Raw genomic sequence first — 24,937 nt, forward strand, 5'->3', positions numbered from 1 at the left:
GTGCTGCTTACTTATTGGCTGGCACGTAGACACAGTGCACTAGCCGGTAATGATCACTGACCATTTGTGAGGGTGCCATTACTTATATGGTACATTTGAAACTGTTTGGGACCAGTGTTTGAAAAACCACCTTCTAACTTTGTACACACATGGTAGCACTCATAACCATTTGTCCAAACACAACCATACGAGCGTAGTTTGGCAAGGTAAGCAACCCACTGTCTGCCCAAGCTCCAGGTATGAAGCCAGTCTGTCCTTAGAAATGCTCCTGCTTTTGTTTCAGCCTCCCAGCCATGCACTGACAGCTGAGCACCTGTGACCTTCACTTACATACATGAAAACAGGACAGATGAACACAATCACGTTTTACCCTCTCATAATGGTACTTTATTCCACCCTTTTTTCAGCAACTGCTAAATTTCTTAAGTCAAAAATCAAAAGCACAGAGCCTGTCTCTTTTAAACTAAACAACCAATAGATATGTCTAAATCACAGAAAGTATACTGAAGCTGACTGATTACAAGCACTGGCTGAGTTTTCTACTTCCTCTCAGTGTTCTTAAGTATTTACTGCCTCCTGCAGTGGTAACTTGTTTCTTTAGAAATGAATCATTAGCACTGAATTTGTCTCAAAAGACCATAGTTATAATGCACATTCTTTCTATCTTCAGGTGCTGTTCTGAACCACAGTGCTCCAGAGACAGGTCCATAAATAAAAAATATTAAAAATTAATAAAAATAATAAAAAATAAAGTATAATAAAGCAAAATAAAATAAGATATAAAGATATATAAATATTGATGAGTTTTGGCCCTGGATATATAGATGCATTTTCACTCTTTCTATGACTGTTAACTTCTACAATAAAATTGTCTGGTTATGTGTAGGCTGAACTTTTCCTATTTCAGTTTTGTGGGGTTAATTTACTGGAGCTTTAACTGACTGGCACTTAGGAATGGCTACAGTACTTCTAGCTAAGTTATGTAGCAGTAATTAACATCACTTTTGTCTTGAAACAGTCCTAACCTTCTCCGTGTGATAATATTCCAGAGAACAAGGTATTAGGAGCATCATTAAAATATACCAGCTAAATAAAAGATTCAGTCTGTACCCAGTATGTCAAATAGCAAAGCAAAACTACTACTACTAACCTTATTTTGCTTGAACAAATACCATTGTTGTGCCTAGTCAGTGGCAGGTGCTTTATTTCAGTGGCAAAGTGTTTTTCTACCTGTCACAGCTACTGGGTTTACCCTGTTAAAACTCTTTTCACTCAACACTCACTGGGTTGCATCTGAATGCTGCTAACAGTTTTGGGCATTCCAGTGCAAGGCAGATAGCCTAAGAAACATCCAGCAGAAGATAACATGATGATGAACACTTGCCCTGGGAGGAGAGACAAGTGAGCTGGGAAGATGGGCTTATTCAGCCTGGAAAAGAGGCAGCTTCATGGGGAGCCAACAGCAGACCCTACCCATGCATTCAGGAAGGGCTTTAAGTAGGTGGAGCTGGGCTCTTTATGGAGGTATATAGCTGAGGAACAACAAAAAGAGATCATAAAATGGAATAGGACAGGTTCAGACTTCATGAAAGGAAAGATTACCACACAAGGACAGCTAAACAGTGTAAGAGCATGCTGCTCAGAGAGGCTGCATAGTCCCTATCTTCAGAGGTTTTCAAGACCCAACTGACAGAGCCCTGAGCAGTCTGCTTGAGTGTGAGCTGACTGCTTTGAGGAGTTGGACTGGAGACCTGGCAAGTAGAGACCTTGCAAGGTCCCTTCCTGTGTTATCCTTTCACTCTGTGAGTCTTATTCAGTCCTGCCAATTTAACTCTCTGATTTGAGGCTGGATTCCCAGTCATCTGCCAAACTAAACTGAACACATTAGATAGAGTAAGCATGAGAATACAATAAACATCGAACCTCATAATGCTTTTTTTAGTGAGATACTTTTCAGACTGCTATCATTCTTGAAATGTGGACTTTGGAAGATCTGAACAGTTCTAAAATAATATGCATGAAGTCATATGTATTCTTATTTAAGGGACAGTTCTTTCTTGAAAGTTTTCCCATGAAAATAACTCTTCATTCCAGTGTTTTACATCATTGAAATTTCTTCTTTCCAAGAAACAATATTCTTTAGAGACTAGGAAAATGCTTATTTTAGTTTTTCTTATCTTTTTGGAGTCATCAAAATACATCTCAATCACTCTCTCTTCTGGATATTAAGAAAATTAGTTAAAGTAAATCTTCTCCAGAAAATTAGAGATCTTAGGGTCATAATCAGTTTGCATGACTTTGCATAGTGTGAGATAAATCATGTGGCCACTTTTTTTTCATGAATACATTAAAACCAGATGTGAGTTGCTGAGTCAGCTTTGATATAGTAGCAGAATTATGCTTTCCAGGAAAGAAATGATTACCATCCATAATTATATTTTCTAAAACCTAAGATAAGCAACTGAAACCAGAAGAGGAAAACTGTGGGCTTGTGTAGCTTCCGCTAGACATAGCAGATCAGCTTTGTGCCTTATAAAAGAAAATAGCTCTCAACTAAACAAAGCACTGGTCTTACAAAAGCTAAAATATCAGTAGAGATCATAGCAAATACTAACTGTATAATGTGAAATCTTATAAAAGACCTGGAAGATATTTCAGGAGGGAATATGAACTCTGCCTGTGTCATTTTCTGACAGATATTTATTGACCCTTTCAGAAAAAAATTTATTAGTAATAGATATTGTTTCATCTCCTCAGACAGCCTCGTTCAGTATTTCAGTGCCTTTACTATTGAAAAGTTTCCCTTGATATACCTCTTAAGCTTCCTGTGCTGTAATTTAAGTGTATTGTTTTTTGCCCTACCCACACCAAATATTCAATAGAGTTTAAACACATCCTCTTGATAGTTGTCAGTCATATTCAAACACCCCTCTTATACCTACCTTCAGCTTTATCTCCTCATTGGTCAAGCAATCCTAATTCTTTTTAGCTTTCCTAGTACCAAGTTTCCACTTGTTGTTATTTGTGTTTTCCTAATGGGTCTGCATCATTCTTGAATTGTAGTGCTAAAGAAAAACCACCATACTCCAGCTAAGGACACACTGGTTCCAGTAGCACAAGCTCTGTATCACATTTTCAACTTCTTTGAAGTCCTTACCTGTCTTGCATTCTTTCTGTCAACACAGTTGTCATGGTTTAAACCCAGTCAGCCACACAGCTCTCTCTCTCTCTCACTCCCCCCCCCCCCCCTCCGTACTCCCACACCCTGCTTCCGGAGGGATAAGGAGGAGAATCAAAAGAATGTAACTCCTACGGGTTGAGATAAGAACAGCCCAGTAACTAAGGTATAACACAAACCACTGCTGCTACCAACAATAATAATAATGATAAGAGGAATAACAATGGAAGAGAATACAACTGCTTACCACCCGCTAACCAATACCCACCCTGACCTGAGCAGTGATCTTACCCTTCCAGGTAACTGACCCCAGTTTATATAGTGGGCATGACATGCTGTGGTATGGAATACCTCTTTGGCTAGTTTGGGTCAGGTGTCTTGTCTCTGCTCCCTCTTAGTTTCTCATGGTCCTCTGCATTGGCAGAGCATGAGATTGAAAGCTCCTTGATTTAGAGTGAGAAACAACTAAAACATTAGTGTGTTATCAGCGCTGTTCCCAGGCTGAAAGTCAAAAACAGAGAACTGCACCAGCTGCTAAGAAGGAGAAAAATGACTGCTACTGCTGAACCCAGGACAACAGTCCATCCCTATCCTGTATTTCTAAGTTAGTTTTCCCTGTATTTTTACTGCAATTAATGAATTTCATAATACATCTCAGACCAGTTTTCAAATGTACCTAGCAGTTTTTAATTCTAATCTTATTATTGTCTTTTTCCTCTAATTCATTAGGGAAAATTATGAACACCATGGACCCATAAATAGGCATGTGCAGAAATCCAGTTGATACCTAAATCACTTTTGATAGGGAATCATGGATAAGCATATTCCAATAACAGTTTTCTTAGTAGATATGTGTTTTCTTAGGTCCCATCGATCTGAAAAACATATGACACTGTCTTAATATTACATTTTGTGATAATTTCTGTTATTTGTTTCAACAGAATAGGGCTTGTGAGGACTTCTAATGAAGGATGATGTTAAAAGAGCTTGAATGAAAAAACATTTTTATTGAAAACTCATTCAAAACTACAATGGAAAGGATAAAGTCACACAAGTGCAAAAGAAAAATTACAGAGTTTGTTATTTTGTTTCTTTTCTGATATTACAAAAATACACAATTCTAAACTTTCTCTGATTTCAAGGGAAGTGTTTGCTGAGGAATATAATCTGGTAACAAAATTGGTTTTACAGAAGTGTGATGTGGCAAAACCTGGTGGAAGATTTACAGTGTGCTGTTTGTCTTGTGGCAGAGAATTATGACATAACTCTGATTTCTTATAGTTGACTCTTGCTAGTCTTAATTTTCATTCAAGAGAAACTTAGGTATGGAAATTTTTTTTTAATGTTCAGTAGAAAATAAAACATATACATATATATAAAAAATTAATAGGGACTGCTGAGGAAGGACAGAAACAAAGGTTGAGAAAACCAAACGGGTAAATTGAAAATGTGAGTCTGTGGAGTGCATTCCACCTCTTAGGACTTCATTGACTCACAGATCAGGTGTCAGCTCAGACCAGAGCTTATCAAAAAACAATTTCCAAGCATAAAGCTGCCTCTTCAAAAGCAAAGCTATGCAAATAACTACTACTGGCCATCAAATGCCATTTCAGCTTTTGGAATTGCAACTAAAATTTTTACTTAAAAAAAAATGAAATACTAAATCAATATCCAAATGATACTTTTTATACCTTCCTCCAGACCACCCAAGTATAGCTGGAATGATGAATAAAGCATGCATGGAAAACAGAAACAACCACCTTCTGCTTTTAAAATATGGCATTTTAAATGAGTGCATAGAGTCTTGCTCTTAAGGCATTCATTCTTTTATGAGTTTCACTCACAGGTCCAAGAAGGCAATAGTTTGCTGACAGACCTGAAGGAATAACTGGAGGCAGAGGCTCCTCAGGCAGGAAAACAACCACCACTCATGAACATTCATTTTCCACCAGAAACAAAGAGAAATAGAACCACCAACATGTCACTTCCTTGAGCATGACAGACATTATTAATGAGGGTAAATATGAATGCACAAAATAAATCATTGATTTCTAAGTTTATGGCAAGATCTGATCATGAAGCAGTGGGACAATTGCTAGGATGATCAAAAGATTTTCTTCATCTTAGAAAAGGAAATCTTTTTAGAACTAATATTTTCTCCAAGCAAACTGTATTTCCTCCTCTCTCCTTCTGATTCTCTGCCTTTAATTGTCAGTAGAAAGAAGATGAGTTGAATCAGGTTTTCTGGATGACTACAGTTGTACAGCTGGTGAACAAACAGATGTTCTCAATCAAACAGAACATCCTTCACTAACAACTTGGAAACTACCACTGCTGCTTAAACTATGCCACATACAATAAAAATCTCTTAAACCATACATACCTCAAGTATTCAGTAAATATTAAGTAGAAAAACAAAAACAAAGGAAGGTCTACCATATGTGGACCATCCATCATTTATTGGTAGAGAAACTTGTAGCAGGATTTTAAAGTCATTTATAAAAGAAGCGCAAAAGTGAAACATTAGGTTGAGAACAGGGATTTAGCAGAGGAATACTGAGTTTTGTAACAAAGCTTCAGGCAGCCTGTCACCTAATAGACTGGTTCAGACTCCCTTGGACAGTACATGTGGAAAAAAAGTGTCTCAACAGCCACCAAGCTGAGAGGAGCCACTCCAATATAGCTATTAAACTGGGGACCAAGGAAAGCAAGGTGAGAGAATGATTATTTATCCTGGCAGAGTACATGCTTAAAATGGGCACTGAAGCTCTTGGTTCCCCATTGTGATTGGGCAGAAGTCCTTCAGAAATGCAGTAATGGGGGCTCTTTATTAGTAGATATTTCAGGTTCTGTAAAGAAGGCAGCTGCATGGGGAGAGGGTGGGATTCATTATAGAGATGATACCTGAAAGTTGGATAGTAGTGTTTAAATAAACTGTCTCCTAAACATGCTGTCTACAAGGTTCACTTGCAGTTTTAGTCCTTAATTTATAAATTCTTTGTTCAAGTGCTAAATTTTCACTTCTGATTTGAGCTATGAACTGTTATTTTTAGCTGATTGTTTTACACAAGACATTCTTTTTCCATGTTCTGTGACTAATGTTTTGAATAACATAGCGCGGTTCAGTTCCCTGATTGCACATAGCTGTAATAAAAAAAATGTGATTAAAATTAAACCTATTCTGTATTCAGTGTGATTTTAAGTGTTGCTTAGGTGTGCATTTCCTTCCCAATGTGCCTAACCTGGCTTCTGCTGTTGCCCAAAGTCTGACTGACTTCAAACAATCTAAATAAAAATCTGGTTTATAATTCAGCAAGTTAATTATGAACAGACTTCTACATGCTCCCACTGGCTCAAATTTGGTTTAACCCCAGGTTTTAAAAAGTAAGACAACCATAGGAGTATGTAGTGTATAAAGTGAAACAAAAGAAAAAAATATGCAACTGGGGAGAAAAAGTCAAAAACTCCAGTAACATCCTGTGCCTATGAAGTAATCTTGAGTATTATTAAAAAGACAACACTGTCATTTAATTCAACAGGAAAAAAGAATAAGAAAAAGCTTACTTTATTTCTTATCACACCAAACCTAGTCCCAGAGCTGGTTGTCAGATTATCCAGAGTGAGAGTCAAGCACTGTAGACTAATGTAACTTGAACTAATCTTATACAGTGCTGTGGAATAACCATAAATTACTGAGAGCCTGCGAATGGTCACCTCATGAACTGCAAAGAGGTTTCTTAATTTCATTCTGGTTTTGTGTCTGAGCTCCATTCCTCTCACATCCTGTTTTTCTAATATGTGCAAAAGGACATGAGAATTATACCTTGTGTATTTCACAAAGCCTGTTACTGTCATACCTGGCCTGCAGAATAATAACCCAGCATCACATGAGATGGGCTGCCAGATACAGCAACACTTTATTGCCTTTTGAAAAGATAGTTTATGACAGACCTAGATTTAGGTGAATGCTGTATCCTGAAAGTAAGAAGAATGTTACACAATTATTTTCATCTCAGAAGTTAACTTCATTTATTGTAATACTTGTGGCTGAAAAGGACACAATCTGTACATCTGAGTTCCACTGAATGTGAGTTTTTGGAAGCTTGTCACATTAAGCCTAATTTCACATAATTTCAGTGCATTATGTTGCTTATGTGAACATGTTTTCTTAAAAAGATCTTTAAAAAATAATTACCTGGTTCCAGCCTCTAAACTGCTGTGTGAGCAGTGTTCTCTGCCTTCTCCTGTTGCTGAATACCAGTGTCGATGAATAGGAGGAGACTGAACATGCCCTTCAACATCACCAGACAGAGGCTGGGAGCAGGCGATGTTCAGAGGACCCAGCAAGGCTGGAGGGACAGGCTGACAGGAACTGCATAAAATTCAACCAGGACAAATGCAACCAGGACAAGTGCAACCTTTGGAGGAGCTGGCATCCCTGCACCAGAACAGGCTAAGGATTGTCTGACTGGCTGGGGAGCAGCTCTGCTATAAGAGACCTGGGGCTTTAGCAGGCAGCAGCAAAGTCGGCAAGATACAGAGCTTTATCAACCGGGGTCAGCCAGTAAAATAAATGAAAGGGTTATCTAAGCTCAGATAGATCACACTTATTAAGTTGCACCTTGATGCTGTTTCTAGTTGTAGTTGCTGTAATACAAGAAGGGTATTGAAACCCTCTGATGTGTTCAGGAGATGACAACCATAATGGTGAGGAGCTGGAGGACTTGACCTGAGAAGAGAGGCTGGAGACCTGGGTTTGTTCAGCCCTGGGGACCCAAAAGCAGCACACAGTATGTGAGAGGATGGCAGCAAGGAGCAGGAGTCATGCTCTCTGTGGAGGTGCACATCCAAGGAACAGGCAGAGGTCATAAGCAGTGATGGTTTTAGCCTTTCCTTCTATACACTTTCTGTGACTTGCTGTCAGAATCTTCAAGTCTAATCCAGTCTTCCTTGATTTACTAAGCCTGCCCAAGCTCCTGACACTTTCCTAGTCTTTGTGTCCCTTTGATCAGATACTGGCTTTTTCTAACCTTAAGCCTTCAGCAATAATCCTACCTTTCTCTGGCTCGGTTCCCTTTGGCTAATACCCAAGGTAAATTTCCAAATCACTGTTTGCATCTCATTGGCCCATGCTAATTGCCTGCTAAAGTTGTACTTCTGTTCTACATGTGGTGATGTTGCACACACTACTGTCTTTGAAGGCCTCATTTTCCTTAACAGCCTCTTCTCAGAGCCATCAGAGGTTTTCCTTGTAGAAGATAATAAAAAGTCAATCAATCTTTAAAGTGAGCCTTCTTTCTTTCTCCCAAGGTGAATTCCACATTCATGTGTTTGCTTCTTACTTGCTTAACTTGCACTCTGAGCTTGTTTAGCACTCTCACAGCTTTTCCTGTTTATCCCTTAATCTCTTAGCATTTAAGAAAAAAATTCCAAGGGATTTCATTTACCTTCTACTCAGGTTATATTTTGGATTTTTGTACTGTGTCTTGACACCACGTTGAAACAAGTTGGAACAAAAAGCATAAACTCAATTTCAAAAATTAAACTGATACTTATACTTTTAGAAAAAAATCTTGCATGTAATTTTTTTCCCATTAATAGTTATGGATCTAGCCCAGGTTAAAAATAAATAGTTCAAGTAGTGATAAAACCAAAGGTGTTATGTGAAACTAGAATGCATTAGTGTGTCCTAAACCATAAAAGTACACTTAATTTTAGCTCAGTTTTGAGGAAAGCCACTGAAAGGTTTAAACACAAGTAAAAGGAGTGGCACAACTCATTCAATTTGGATTTAAATCTAAATCTACTGCTTTTAATAGCAGTAGTTATAAGGGAGAAGGTTAAGCTATCATAAAATATACATCTGGGGATTAAACTACCCACTAATGTCCCCACATTAATTATACAAATAGCTCTATACAACTCCTTTTGGTCAGGCACATTCAGTGCTCCGGAGGTAAACCACTATAGGTATTATTACACCAACCATCATAATGTAATGAAGCTTGCTCCCTTCATTATCTTAAGACATGATATTTTCTGGATGATTTACAAGCAAGTGGTGATATCTGTATGGCTATCTCACAAGAAAATGTGCTCAAGGAATCAGAGAAAAAGGTCAGCACTTGTCCAGTGCTAATCTTGCAACTTCCTTTTAAGCTGTTATGTTGAAACCTCATAGCAGCATAGTGATCTTTTTGTCACGTTCAGCTTTCTGTCTGGGTTGTGAGGTCCTGGCTAGGTCAAAGCAAGGTGGACACTTCTGCATGAAAATGAGTTGGTTTCACTGATCACTGAAATGTCGACTTTCCTCAGGAACATGAGAGTTTACATTTCCTAGGTAATGGGCACCAAAACCCCTGAAAACTGGGATAAAATTATATGCAACTTTTATGGTGCAGGCCTATGGAGCCATTTATAAAAATAAGCTGGGTTTTATATGATTGGTAACAAAAATACATAAAAATGTTGTTTGCCCCATATATTGGGAAATATCCTGTCTTGGCACTCTGCAGCTGGTGAGTCATAATTTTACAGTTTTTGCTAAAATAAAAATGAAATTAAAAAGTCCACATTTTCAAAGAAGTACAGAAACATAATATTTATAGAAGATCATAAACAAGTACTCTGTTAATAGCTGCTGAACTTTGTTTAAAGAATAACAGACTAACATTTCCAAAGTACTCTTTGCTGAGATTGAACAGGATTTTATTCAAACTGTTGCGGTAACTAATGAAAAACAAATGAGATTTCCAAACAGTTTTGACTGTTAGGGGTGTGATGGCAATATCGTTGCTTTTTGCACTTACAGCTGCTGCTTACACTGAAACTACCAATTTGAAACATAATGTCATTTTATACTTGAACTCTTGATCTGCAATACAGGAAGGGCCAGGCATATTTAACCCAGACTGGAACCAGTCTGATGCAAGTCTGTTTTGTTCTTGTGCATGAAGCTTCTTCATCCTTCAAACTTCTTTGAAACTCTGAGCGGGATCTCAAACTACTGCCAGCTTTAGAATTCTTTGTAACACCACGCTCCTGAGAGGACAATGCTCACGGTAATTACAGTCAGAGTGTTTCTTGTGCTTGTCCTACCCTGCTAGTTTGCTTTCCCCATCAGCTGCACCTCTAGTTCGGGGCAGAGACTGTACAGCTCTTGGAGACTGAAAAGCCATTGATGTCTTCTGGGAGCTGTAGTTCATCAGAGAGAAAAAGATACAAACAGCTGAACTAAACCTTATAAGGCATTGTTATTACACCTGAACAGAAATTGTAATGAAACAGAAATATTTTTTATGACCAAAAGTTTCATTTTGCTACTGATGTCAGAATTTTCTCCAAATCCCCACATTATGCCTAATGTTAACCTGTATTTAAACAAATGTCAGCATTTTCCACATATAAATAGTTTCTAGGTAACTCAATATTTTAAAAAAAGTACTCAATACCTTTAAGAAGGTTAAAGAAAAACAAGCGAAAAAGCACCAGTAGCTGATATAACATCATCTCTATTGCAAAAGGTGAACAAAGCAAAATACACGTTGATGAACTGGAGAGCCTGATGTCATCTTGCTATCTCTGTCTTATTAAATTCCCAGGTAATTTTATTTTTCCTGCAGATAGCTCTGGCAAGTATTCAGATTTTTTTTTTTTAGCCAAATGGAAATAACTGGGAAATGGCCATTCTAGATCATAAACTATTATAATTATTGGTGTCCATTGTAGAGCTCGGGCAGCATCAAGAATCCAAATGATTCTGAATACTGAATTTCAGAGACTTCAGATACACTGTTCAAAAAGTGAACCAGCCACTGCTTTAGAAGAACTGAATTATTCGTTATTAAAGTCAGCAGGAGTTTATCACTCACATTAATGGAGTCAAATTTAAACTACGACTTAGTTCCCCTTTAAAACACCAAAAAAGAACAACCAAACAAAAAATATTTGGGGGTAGAGGAAACAACAAAATAAACAAAAAACAACCAACCAAACAAACAAAAAACATCAAACTGAGACACTTTGAAGGTTTTAGATAAAAGTTCAGGAGATAAACATCAAAGGTTGTTGGAAGGACAACTGATCCCTGAGATTAGCAAATCTGTTTTGTTTTGGCTGTGTGTGTTAAAGCTGGAAATTAAGTAGGAAATTAACAAGTTCATACAATATATTTTATGTATTATTCCTCAAATCAGGGCACATTTAGATTTCATTTGTCCCACTGCAGATGTCACTCGATCTTTACAGATTCTCAATACAATCCTTGGCTTGATTTATGTTTGTCATAATCATTTTTTGAAGGAGGGCAGATGTAACCACACAGACCACTCCTAGTTAAGATGGGGGCTGCATCTATTGCTGCAGACAGATGTGCTCCATTGGAAAAAAATCTCAGTCATGTTGCAGTACTAAACTTTGACATACTCCAAAGATTTTAAAAACACCTGTTTTACATAGCTCTGAGCAAAGCTATATTTAAGAACAACACAAATCACATAAAGGAAGGGCTGAAAAACATAGTAACTTTACTTTCTTGGATACTAACAGTGAGGAGAGTGTTTAGCAGAACATGAAGTGTATTCATACCTCAAGTCTTTAAGCATGCTTTTCCTCCTCTAGTGTTGCATCTGAGTTTCCATGTAACAGTTCAGATGGAAGGAATGATGACAATTTAGAAGAATTAGAGGATGTAATTAGCCTGCCCTGCTTCAGCACTGAATATTTTGATGATACACTGTTAATACCAATTGAATGGCGTATTTGTATGCAAGGGAGCTAAACTCAAAGTCTAATCCAAATTATAGCTGGGCTTATTACTTGAGTTATACTACTGGGCATGCTGCATACAGAAACGACTCTGTGAAAGACCCAAGGCAAAGAAATCCTGCTTTATAGTGCATATAATCGGAAAAGTAAGGAAAGAAAATTTAAGCTGTTATTTAAACAAGTCTCATTCCAATTACTACTTTCCTCTCTGTCAGGGCCAATTATTCTCACTTTAGACATGACTAGCATTTCTAGAACCCTTTTTTTTAATATTTTTTACAATGTATAGAGTGCCACACAGTCACTTTGAAATGCTGAAAAACAAATTAAAGTACACAGGAAAAGGAGACTTACTAAAAGATATCCTCTTATTTTGTCATACTCAGGCACACTAAAATACAGAAGGACTTTACAAGCAGTAAAGTGTTTTGGACATGCATTTACTTTTGCCTCTTAAAGTAACAGTGAAACAAATTTGAAAACCAGAGCATTTCTTCCCTAGAATGTGTGCCAGACAGGAAAGCAAGTACAGGAACGTTCCCTTTCTTGTTCAGAAAAAAAAGAAAAAAACAAACCCTAAAATAAAAGTATTGGTTATGAAAATGAATATGATGTGCTAATTACAATGTCAGATCACTGATACTGAAGTTTAGAAGCCTCCATTTCAGGAACAGACAGAATTAATAGAAATAAAATAAGCAGTCAAAACCTGAAATTGCATTTTTGACTTGGTTACAATAAGAACAAGCTAATTTTTTCTTAACATGACATAATACAATCAGTAATTTGTATTGATCCCAGACTTACCAACTAGAATACAGGGGTTTTGCCTTTTGGATAGCAGATCAGGAACTGCTCACAGTTGCCCAGAGCTTTCTCGTTTGCAGCACAGTTGCTTGGCACTGTTATTAACCAATGAGAATAGAAAAATTCCAAAACTATAGTTACCTGGAGATCTTGCTTTGCTCTCTTTCTCTCACTTGTCTGACTTGGGCAGACCAGACGTGCATAAATGAACCTGTGTTCCGAAGGACTCCATTGCACTCCATCCTGCAGGCAAGAAATACAACAGGAAGGGAGATTTACTGTATTTTATTTTAATGAATAAAAAACACAGATTTGACACTTGTTGCTGCAGGTTTTCACCCTGAAGGCCTCCAAAATAATTTGATCTTATTTTTCAATTCCTTATTCATTTGCATTAGTAATGGAAGCACTGTCAATCAAGAACTGAATGTCTCCTTTTACATCTATCCCTCTGGATATAGGAAAGCTGTGAAATTGACAGAATTTCATGCAATACTGATTTTACTTCTTGAATTGTCTTTTCCTCCATACACCCATCTCCTTTACTACTTTTCCCAGTATCTGTGTCAATACCGGTCAAGGTACCAGCACTCTTGATTAGCTCATGCCAGCAGAACCTTCTTATAGGTTTCAGAAAAACTTAGGCTGCAGAAAGCCAGCAGTTTGGAGGTGACTTGTTTTTATTCTGAAATTCATCCTGGACTGAAATTAGAAAAAACCCAAAACCAACCCAGAAACAAATAATATACAAATGTGGGGTGAGCTAAGGAAATGAACAGTTAATCTTATGCATAGACATGATAACTGGTTATTTTAGGAACCCCAACTGCCCCATGAGAAAAGTTGTAAGTTTATTTCACAAGCAAAAGAAATGTGCACTAATTTTGCTACCTTTTACATAAGGCTAATGTATTTGACCTCATAGTAACAGAGTTACTTCCTGAGGTAGCTGCTTGCCTGTGTATAATTGACCTGAAGTGGTAACATCAGAATTTTGTCTTAAATTCCCTTCTTTAGTTCATTTCACCAGTGTACCCACTTTCATGGAACAGACTCATGACATGCAATGCTCTTCTTTTTTCACCTGCTTTCACAACCCAGCTCACACACATGTTGTTACCTTACACTCTAGTCCAGATTTGAAAGCATTAGCTATTCCCCTCCTCACTTCTCATGCCTAGAGAGCTCCAGATAAATTCCAGACTGCTTATACCCTGAGAAGGATTTTTCCCATTCTCAGGGAGTGCTTACAGAAAAGACTCAGCTCCCTTGGCTGGCCTTGACTGCCACAGAGCTCAGCAAACTCCATGGTTTGGAATTCTTCCCATTTCTTAGTCTGGCAGGTACTGGGTTTACAGAGCATCTAAAACTAACAATATGACAGCTTTATCTCTACACCAGGCAAAGACAGCAGAGTCTTTGCCCCCAGTTATGTAGTTTAATTTCTAGAAAGAATTGCATCAAAATTGCAATAAATACAGTTCTCACCATCTCCATTTAAGCATAACACAGAAGACAGCTCTAAGTGCCCTTTGTTAATTTCACAACTGTTTCTGGCAGTGAGGATATATGTGTAGCGAAGAAATACGTCACTCAGGATCTCCTCACCTGTCCAAAACTCACTGGAAATGGGCCACATGGTTTCTGGAAGTGGCTTCTCACGTGCTAAAACATACCAGACACATTTTATTCACATTTGGGATACTCAAACAGCACGAAACAGCCTGAAGAAAAAGTATTCATTGGGCCACTGTAAGATTGACTATCAATTAAGATTTTCTCTATGGAGGTAGCAAGTGTTCAGTTCTCAGTTTACTCTCAACTGGGCCACATAGATTATAATTGTCACTCCTATCTTTGTCTTGACTGTGTGTTTTTGTCTCATTAAAAAAAAAAAACTGAATAAACATGAAACCAGAATGAAACTATATATTCTGGTTTCTTTGTACATTGATGATCACAAAACTGGGAATGAATAACTGGGAACCATTAAGGAAAAAATACATCAGCAACAGCAAAAGGTGGAAATAAGTTCAAGGACAGCTTAGCTTATATTCCTTAGGAAAACCTGGCTGTGGTATGATGTTTTGGTCTTCAGTGTGCACATGCACATGCACACACAGCAGTCAGCCAGGTGCAATTTAGATTTGTGCAGAACATTGAAGGAAAGAGCTAAAATTAAAAGAGAGCCAGGACCTTTTCTTTTTTCTTTTTTGAAAGAAGAAATATTCACAGATGAAGCACAAGACATTTTATCAGGAGTTCCCTTAAACAAGAATTTTATTGACACTTCAACAAGGAGAAGCATTTCTCTGAATTACAGCTTTATTTAAACATTACACAGCAGACAGTGTAAAGTGGGTAAGAGAGTTTCTGTTAGTCTTTATAGTACTATCAAGATCAGAAGTCAATTAGAGTACTTCTAATTGAAGAGATGAAATTATTTCCTTATTGCCTTGCATAGTGTGTCCTGCTTTTACAACAAATATTTATAGGATAAACCATTCTATTAGGAAAAGACATGATTCATTCTACCCTAGCTAGGCAGATGTGAGTGTAATTGTGAATGTGAAATTCATAGTTTCTAGCACTGGTAAATATTTGCACAGAACTGCTTCCTGTTCCATGACTACAAAAGTCTATTTTCCTGAAGACCCAGTTAGCTAGCCTTGAAGCCAAAGCTCGCTGACAATAACCATGCTATTACAGCTGCTGAAGTTAAGGGGTAAATTTGCATGAGTGAGATGAGCAGAACTTGATTGGTGATTAGAAGAACAAAGCTGTCATACAGCATGTCCTCAATATCCTATGCTTTGGCTTTGCAAGCCTGCAAACTCTGGACATTTGGACAATGTCATATCCTCTTTTTAATGGATTAGCAAAACTACTGGCTTCATGGTTTCTTCTGTCTGATTCACTACCTACAAGAATGTTGTCCCAGCTGCACATTAATATTGTTGCTAACCCTTTTTTTTACCATTTTTTATGGAATTGTGGTAAAATGTCCATATCTATGTTTGTCTTTCAGTCAAGCACAGTGTATGCAGGGTTATAGGATTTACAACCAAGGTGAAAATTAGAGAAAAACTCAGAATACTTTTAAGTATTAAAAGATTTGCTCATTCTTGCTTACTTCTTGCTGATGGAACTGACAGCAAAGTATTTGCATTGTTATTTCTTCTGCTGTTTGCTGAGAGAACAGACTGACTGTGCCCTGAGCTCTCCCCAAGCTCCTTTTCTATGCTCTTGTTTCCTGGTAGTTTCTTCAATTTAAGAAAGTGAAGGCACTGTGATTTGGGCCCAAAAGTTCTCCTACATTTTGTGTTGATTTAAGTGTTTTTTCTTACTGACGAGTATAATTGTTTAGGGATAGATTCTCAGTACAAACTGGCAAAGAACCTCTGAGTGCTTCATAGCCATGCCAATTTACACAACAGAGAATTTGATATGATCTCAGCAAAGGGAGCATAATGCTACACACAGAAGAAATTCAAAAGTCAGAGAGAAACAGACTGTAAAAAATACAAACGAATGAGAGAAAAAAACCCAAACAATGTATCAGAAAATCTGTTTAAATAACTCTGTAAGAGGCCAGCTGAAAGTAGTTGTGGAAAAGACAGTGAAGTGTAGCAGGCTGAGTCAATCTGTCTGTCCCTTCGTGGAGAGAATGCACATGATTCAGCTTCCTTGCTAATGCTGTGAGACAATTAAACAAGGTATTGGTCATTGTCTTCTGTACTGTGAATATAACAGTATTCCTGCCAAGCCTTTCTGTTATGCCAGATGTGAGTTTGTTTTACAGTATAACTAGGAAAACAGTTTAATGAAAGGCTCACCATGCTGTGACTACACATAAATTCAGAGGCACCATGTGCCACATTCATTAATACTTAGATTAGCTTAGACAGGCCATCACCAACCTGGAGACCACTTGAGTCTGGTTTATACCTGTCATGTGTTCACACAGCTTATATTTAAATATTTACAGAGTAAAGCCAGTGTAGCCTTCAATGTTTTTATGTATTTCTATAAGCAAAGCTAATAAAAATGTGCCACCAGAAAAAAAAAAAAGGAAACTTCCCCTATGGCAGCTGGTAGAAATCACCCAATTGTTTGTGAAGAAGGGAAAATCCTCATTAACAAGCCATGCATCTCCATCCCCACCCTCAAACTGCAGTATGGAAAACCACCGTCTAATATGGAAGTTGTCAGGCAAGCCAAACTGTAACTACAAAACCTGACAGTCTTCAGTGATCAGAGGAAGAGGGCATAGAAGAGAAATAACAATTGTTTTGCACACCTGGAAAGCATACAACTACAGAAGCTGAACCAGAAGCAAAAGGAAGACTGTGCCATTCTGGAGAATCTAAGCACTCAGTAATAAAAAACCCTGGTCATGCTAGCTTGCAGAATGAGTCAGGGTCTGGGGAAAAGATGAGCTATTCAAGGTATATTTAAAATACAACTTACTAAATGCCTCAATGCAAAGCAACATTCAGGTCTTTAGTTTTCTCCTGGATTTACTAAACAAAGAACATCTGGTCAGTCAGTAACCACTGGAGATAGAGTTACACATATAGAGGCAGACAGAAATGGACCCTTCCACTGCCCAGTTTCTGCCCTGGCCAGAAGTATAACATTTCAAAGCATGAAATGCCAAGTAACCATTGCCTGTACAAATGCTGTCAGTAACTGCTATTCACTATATTGTGCAGGGCTACAGTAAGTTACATTGCCCATCCCTGTAATTTCTTCTGTCTGGTATTGTCTGCATCACACACAAAAAAAAAAAAATGCACTTGTTTGGTGCACCAGTCTCACATTCATAAATACTTAGAAATGCAATACAGGATAAGTTGCTTAATCAGATAAAAAGGTGGAGAGAAAGCTGTGCTTAACAGATTTACATAGCTTTTTGAGAACTGGTCATACAAAATAATCCTTCAGATACAGATGCAAAATAAAAGTGTTACAGGAAACGTCACCTACATTAGTTGGATAAGAGTCTATTATTGCTATATGTATCAATGTACATATAAAGAAACGTACATATCTCTGAACAGAGGCTCCATTTTCCCACTTTTGAGGAAAGCATAGTTTCAACAATAATATTTTATCTCCCTGGTGACAGAGCTATTTACAAAATTAGCAAGATAAAACCACCTGGAGCTTTCCGTATTTACAGAAAATAAGCTTGAGATTCATTGAATTTCTCACGGAAGATAGTATAATTTTAGAGTGAGAGATCTCTACGTCCCATGCTCTCCTACTAATCAATATGGAACTGCAGAACTTCCTGGATATAATCTGAAGCTTGAGCATGAGGCAAATCCCTTAGGAGTTGTTGGGGTGTATAAGGAAGATGCTCAAAGAAGATAGAAGCTTTCCTTACCTTAAAGAAAGAAAACAAAACCAACAAACTAACCAACCAAATAGCATGTTAATTTTTGTATTTACATTCCTTTCTTTTTCATTGTTTATTTAAAATATAAAATATAGCAGCTTTTAAAAAAATGTTTGGCTATATAAAAATGTTTAGTATTCGAAACATTTTATTGAACTTTACCGTCTTGGTAGAATTCTTGGTAGAAAAAGCTCATTCTGAGAAAACAGTGGGGTTTTAAATTTATAAAATAAATAATTCTCACACTTCCAAAATCCATGCCTTTAAAAAACTTCGATCAAGTGAAAAATAAATGCCATTGATATATCTTCATTTAGCATGCAAAAAATCACTACTGTAGTTATGTTAGTGTTTCTAGTGTACAATGAAACATTTAAAAATTAACAGTAACTTTCTTTTTTGAGCAAGACTTGAAATTAGCTAAAGGACAGAATTTTTGTATTACTAAGTGTCAATGAAGAGTTACTGCCGTAAAACAAAACAAAATGTAGATATTTTAAATTATCACCAGTACTGGAGTATCAAACACATTTAAAATGCAGCCTTTATTGCTCTTTAAATTTGCCTAAATAAAAAAATCAAATTCCATCACAAAGATATGCAAGGATTAACTAGAGCTTTCCTGCAAGAAATAGTTTTGTGGGTTTATCTGAAATTATGATGGTTAAAATGCAGGACCTTTATGACCTGCTCAATGGCAGGTTTACATTGAAACTGTTATAAATTATTACAGAGGTGAAGCCAATCTAAACAGTCCAACATAAATATATCTGCAGACATACTGGCTACTACATATTCTAAACACTGTCTGTATATGAATAAACAGAGCTTTCTAAATCATTTAAGAAAATGTATTTATTCATAAAATCAATAATATTTATTTTTGTGTTTGACAAAAAAGGTCTATTATATCTAACTTATTGGAGCTTGAAAACATTTTTTATGGATACTTATGTGGTTTTCCTACATCTGATAATGGCTGAGAATTTTATTTTGAATTACATGAATGTTTCTAATAGGTTTTGTATTTGACTAGTCCTTATCTGTTTAAATTGTTATTTTATTAAATTTCACACATTAAATATTGAGTAAACATATTGTACAAGGCTACATTTATACAGCATTCTGTCAACTAAAACTTTTATCAGAGTATAAAACAGACAGGTAATATTGGGAAACAAATCCATATTTGTATGTTTCTACTTTCTTATTCATTTGGAACAGCAATAAAAATACATATTTTAGTCCATAGTATTATAATAAGCAGTATTTGTGGCAGGAAAGGAAATATGAGATGTTAACACATGGCCAGACCCTGGGTATTCCATTTATATGCATGAAACCATACAGGAAAAGCTGCAGACTCAAATAAAGTTATGCATAATAACACAGTTTGTGCTGCTTCCTAATTTCATACAATATTAAAAATATTAAATCACATTAAAATTCCTCCTGCTGGCTTCCCAAAAAGATTCCCAAAGTTCTTTGCAAGAGGCAAATTGTGTGCTGCATTAAAGAAAAAAACTAAAATAAAATCATAGTCACACATGCAAAAGAGTGTCCTGAAAAAAGCTGCAAAACTATAGCAAATGGGAAGTGAGAAATGCAGAGTATTAAGATCTGCTTCACTGGATCTTGCTATTGGGTCAGAGGAAACTGCCAGAAACACAAATAATATAAATGCTAACTTCTGCCTCTAATTTATCATTTAAAAATTCCTCTACATCCAAAAGCCTGAAGTTAATATGTTTTAAAACTCCTGGTGCTTTTGTTATTTGAATTTTGTGTTTTCTTTCCTTGTTTATTATATAAATACCCTGTAACTCTATCCAATATTCATAGCTGCAGCATTTGCATACCTCTTTGCTACTTATCTCCAGCACTTCCTTTAGAAAATTCCCCCTTGTACCTACTGCACTATATAAAACTAATAAATAAAAAGAAATTAAAGTATCATTTTTATTTTGAAAAGTGTAAAACTGTAGATTTCAATCCTTTATTTCCCATATACTTCCAAGTTCTCAGTTATACTCATTTACTTTGCCATGTTGAGCATATAATAGACATACAGTGCAAATGGGAACTGGTACCTCTATTCTTGCAGCTTTCATATATTGCCTTTGATTGTTCCCATTGGGTCACTCCCCACTGATGCTATTGAATATTTGGGGAAAAAAGAGCTTGATTCAGCCTCAAAAGGTTTAACTAAGGGGTTTTTTTCACTATTTGCTGGTAGCTAGGAAAGGTCTGAGGAAGGTAACGGCTCTTTGGGGTCAAAACTGCAATCCCTGAAGAATTTTTGAATAAAGTATGTTAGGATCAGATTTCCTTCGATAAAGTAAAGCAGTGACAGTAAGCTCTAAGACTTAGGAAAAGTCTTGAAGGAAAACTTTCTTAGGAAAGGAGTGTTCTAAGCAGGAAAGAATCACTTCCCAGCAGATCTAAGCTGCAGAATCAGGATCCAGAACTGAGTGTCCTCCCTCCAGATGTCCCATGTTTCTGCCCAGGTCCCTCAGCCAGGGTGGCAAGTCTGGGAGAGCCCCATGACACAGACACAGCAGCAGAGCTGGCACCATCACCTCCCAAACTTCCTGCTCTACCTGGAACTGCCGCAAGCAGCCCTTGGATTTGATAAAATGATTAAATAAAGATGTGATTATAGTGGATTTCTGCCAGCCCACAATCTCTGGAAGTATCAGCAAGCCAGGACAGACAGCTATTTCACGCTGTTAATGGAAGGCAGCTAGTGCTGGCTCCAGACAAAACTTCTGCAAGGCAAAGGGGCAGTTCTACCCACCAGCCGGCAGTTGGGAATGGATGGTCCGGCTTTCAGCAGGTATGATAAGTGGGGTGCTGAGCCATGAGTCACCACTGGCTTCCCTTGCTACTGTAAGCACGGCTTCTTCGGGAAGCTGCCTTCTAAGATAGCGCTGGCCTTAGGATAAACAACTGACAGCATTCCTGCAGTTCTCACTCACTACTTCATTCCTACTGACGGGAAAAGAAATTGCAACTGGCGCTGGCAGGGAAATAAAGATGATTCATTTTAGTCCAAGCTAACACAACGAAAGAATAAAGAAGGTGGAAGTTGTGAAATAGAAAGATAAAACTAAAAAGAAACCACTTGCACTGAAGACATTAAGCTTAAATTAAAAGATATATTGGTGTTTAATTTAAAGAAAGAAAAATAATCAAAATAAATTGAAATAAAAAAATCTTAAAGCCATTGTAATTCCAAGTAACAATATTCTATAATTGTTTAATGAGCTCATATTGCAGATGCAAAACGTACAAAGGTCACCTCAAGGGAAGAAGTTCTTTTACAAAAAAAACCCAACAACAAAATAAAGAACATTCAGAGGGAATAAATAATCCTTTGTAAAGAAAGAGGTAAAAAAAACACAGAGAAACTTTAAGAAAAATTAAACTCTGGCTTTGTCCTACTCTCTACAGTTTTTAAAAAAAAAGGTATATTGCAAATACCATTTATTCTTAAACTATTTGTGATGCTAATTTAGTGATCACTCCCTGCTCCTGGGCCACAGATACCATGTGAGTGTGCTCTCCATCCAGTGGAAAAAGCTGTGGTGTTCCCACAGCTGGACAATTGTAATTCTAATAATCAGATTTCCAAGAACCAACCACATATGTAATATACCCAGCCCCTGTCACTGCTGAATTAAGCAAATTATAAGATAGGCAGGAAACCATATGTATTTTAAGTGATAAAACCACTTTCATTTGTAATTCTGTAGCTGCTGTGCTGGTTAGTCCTTTTCCCCTTCTGCTGTCTTTTAGTCTCAGCTCAGATATCAACTGTCAACTATAGAGTTGTGTTAATGAACTTCAGACCTGTGTCCATAACTCCAGTGACAGGGGCAGGATTTAAACAAGACACAGTTTTAAATGGAAAAAGATTTTTTCCTCCAACTGCAGTGTTGCATAATTCTAACATTCTCTGATAGGGAAAAAAAAATAAGATTGTCCAAAAAATAAATCTGAATGGGAGCCAAGTGTAGGCTGGCAGGGAACCATCTGACAGTGTAAATGCTCATTTGTCATCTCAGGGGAGTGTTAACTCCAGCACCTGGTTACTGCAATTTAAATGTCACCAAGGTAATTCTGTCATGGCTGATTTAAGGGTAATTAAAATCAATTGTTAATCACTTTAAGCTTCATTTTGCAGTGGAAATTTCCCAAAATATAGATTTTCTGAAAGATATAGTTGCCATGGGATTTTTAGTGGAATGTTTTTGTAAAATAAAACACTTCCAAGTTTTGGTTGCTATTTCGTTATTTCTGGTTTTTGCTCCCTTTCTTTCCACTTCATCAGTTACATTCTCTAGAATGACCAGTGTGGGATTTTTTTAGATCACTACTACAGAGATCGACACTGTAACACTCCAGGTCACAAAGTGATCTGAGTTTAACAGGCATGCAAAGAAGAGAAATCCAGAGCACTATTTCTTCATGTTTTGTTTTTTTTTAATGTGGTCCAGAGTGGAAATTATGCTTTAATGAAGGGAAATACCAGTGATAAAGTATCAACAACAATAATAGGGTTTTTTCAATAATGACCCTGTTGATACAGCAGTAAGATCAGTTGAAGATGAAAGGAAAAATATTTCTTGGTGCCCTGGAATATTAGCAGACATGATCGATTTAAATAGATCACAACAGTATTTCAGTTACCTACTGGTGCTGAATGCACATCCTTTTCTCCTCCACACATCTGACTCAATAATATTTAATCATTCTACACAAAAACAAGTTAGATTACTTATAAATGAAAACTCTGCCAGATCCATCAGTGAGCAGATCTCCTCCCTTCAACAATTGAGTGGGTTATTTTAAAGATCCTTAAAGTTGTATTTCCAAAGAAAAGGTAAGCACTGACACAACAAACCATCAACATTAGATAATGTTAACTAAAGTTATCCACTCTTCCTTGCAGCAAGCCATCTCTGTATCAAATGATACTTACATATGATGCTTGGGTGACTTTAGACTGGTTTACCTGATTGCAGTTTAGTTGTGTCATGAAAGCAGAATAAAATTCAGACATGCAAGAATTATTGCAACAAAGCTGCCTTTTCTTTTTCTTATTCTTTGTCGGGAGCAGGAACCAAGTAGGTGGCCCCAGCAATAAGGGATAGATCTCTGCTTTCCTTGGCTAAAGAATTTGGCAATTTGAAGTCTACAATATCTAATTTTCTTTATGGGAAAACTAAGATTTAGCTCTTCTGGAATGAATGAGATTATACTGGCTCTGGGCTTTCTCATTCTATTTTTTGTTTCTGTATCCAGGAGAAACAGACGTCAGTGCACCTGCTGTTCATGTGCACATTCCCATCAAGGGCCAATAATATATCATATACCTTACAGTCAATCTGTGGACCTCATTTCCAATCTGAATTTTCCAAATCAGAACTTCAATTTGCTTAATTTACTTCCCACAGCCATGCAGTTAAAGGTATAAAGGAAAGATGAAACAGACTATCCATTCTACACTTCTAAAAGTGTTCCTGAGATAATAGTCCTATTACATCCAATGAAGTATGAAAATTTTACCCTCAGCTTTCTGTATATTACTATTTGAACTTATAGTCAGAGTCAGAACTGACCATACTGAAAAAAAAGATCAGAAACCTTGATTTTGTCTTTCCAGAATGACCTCAAAGTCAGCAGAATTAGCCTTCACAAGTTCTTCAGTTATCTTTGCTTCTGTCCATATTCTAGCTAAAGGAGAATTCTTAAAATAATGGAGTTCAAATGGTTTAGAGGTTCATCTAATTGTGCTAACAAAGTAACATTGTTTCACTATGTATTCATCTGAACATGTCTAGTTTTACAAAGGTTCTCCCTTAACTGATTTAGCCAAAAGAATTTAGAAAGCTCACCTGTAATCAAATCTTATGACACTCAGAAAGCAATCTCTAAACCACAAACATGACTGTTTGCAGACAGTGCCATGAAGGGAGATGCTGATGTGAAAAATGTTACATTTTTCCATAATTGGGCATCTGCAGACTATAATTATCTTCCATAGGAGTGGTTTGGTTCTGAGAAGTAAATGACACCCAGCTAGACAACCCTGTCTATCATTTCTGATTAATTAATCACAAAATACATTCAAAAAGTAAGTCTATTCACATGTACATACACAGACACAAAATCAGAGAGGAGGGCACTGGATTCAAGGTGAGACAAACTTCTAAATAAAAATACATAAAACTAAATCTAGATGAATATGCAGAAAAATCTGGTTCATTTATGTCAAGAAAAAATGTCAGGAAGTAACAGTCACTAGAGAGTATGTTAACAACAGTCAGTGATAATCTAGCCTTGAAAACAGTAAAAGAACCTATATTTTCAGTGCCAGATTCAGTCAGGCATTGTGAACACAATTCTTACCACTGATTCAGTTTTTTTAAGGCCATCATAGTGACATGAAAAGACCATGAGAGCCCCCTTTGCCATCTGGGGATTGATTCTTTCGGTGAGAGTACAGCAAAGGATTAAGCACACTTGCTTAAACCTGTGCAGAAACCTTCTGGGAAAGGAGGATTTCAAGATTTCCTTGACCTGTAGGTCTTGCAGGAGACCAGTCTGCAGGGACATCCCAGCAGGACTGTAAGCAGTGCCCAGCCAAAGAAACATCTCAGTGGGGTTTATTTCAAACCTTGGAACAAGCAAGAGAAAATAGTAACCTGTGACTGAGGGCTATGTGCTCTGCTTCTCTAGTATCTCAGAGTGCCAGGGCACAGTGTCATGGTTCAAAT

Source organism: Melopsittacus undulatus, chromosome 7 (assembly GCF_012275295.1).
Source record: "Melopsittacus undulatus isolate bMelUnd1 chromosome 7, bMelUnd1.mat.Z, whole genome shotgun sequence".
Taxonomy (NCBI): Eukaryota; Metazoa; Chordata; class Aves; order Psittaciformes; family Psittaculidae; genus Melopsittacus; species Melopsittacus undulatus.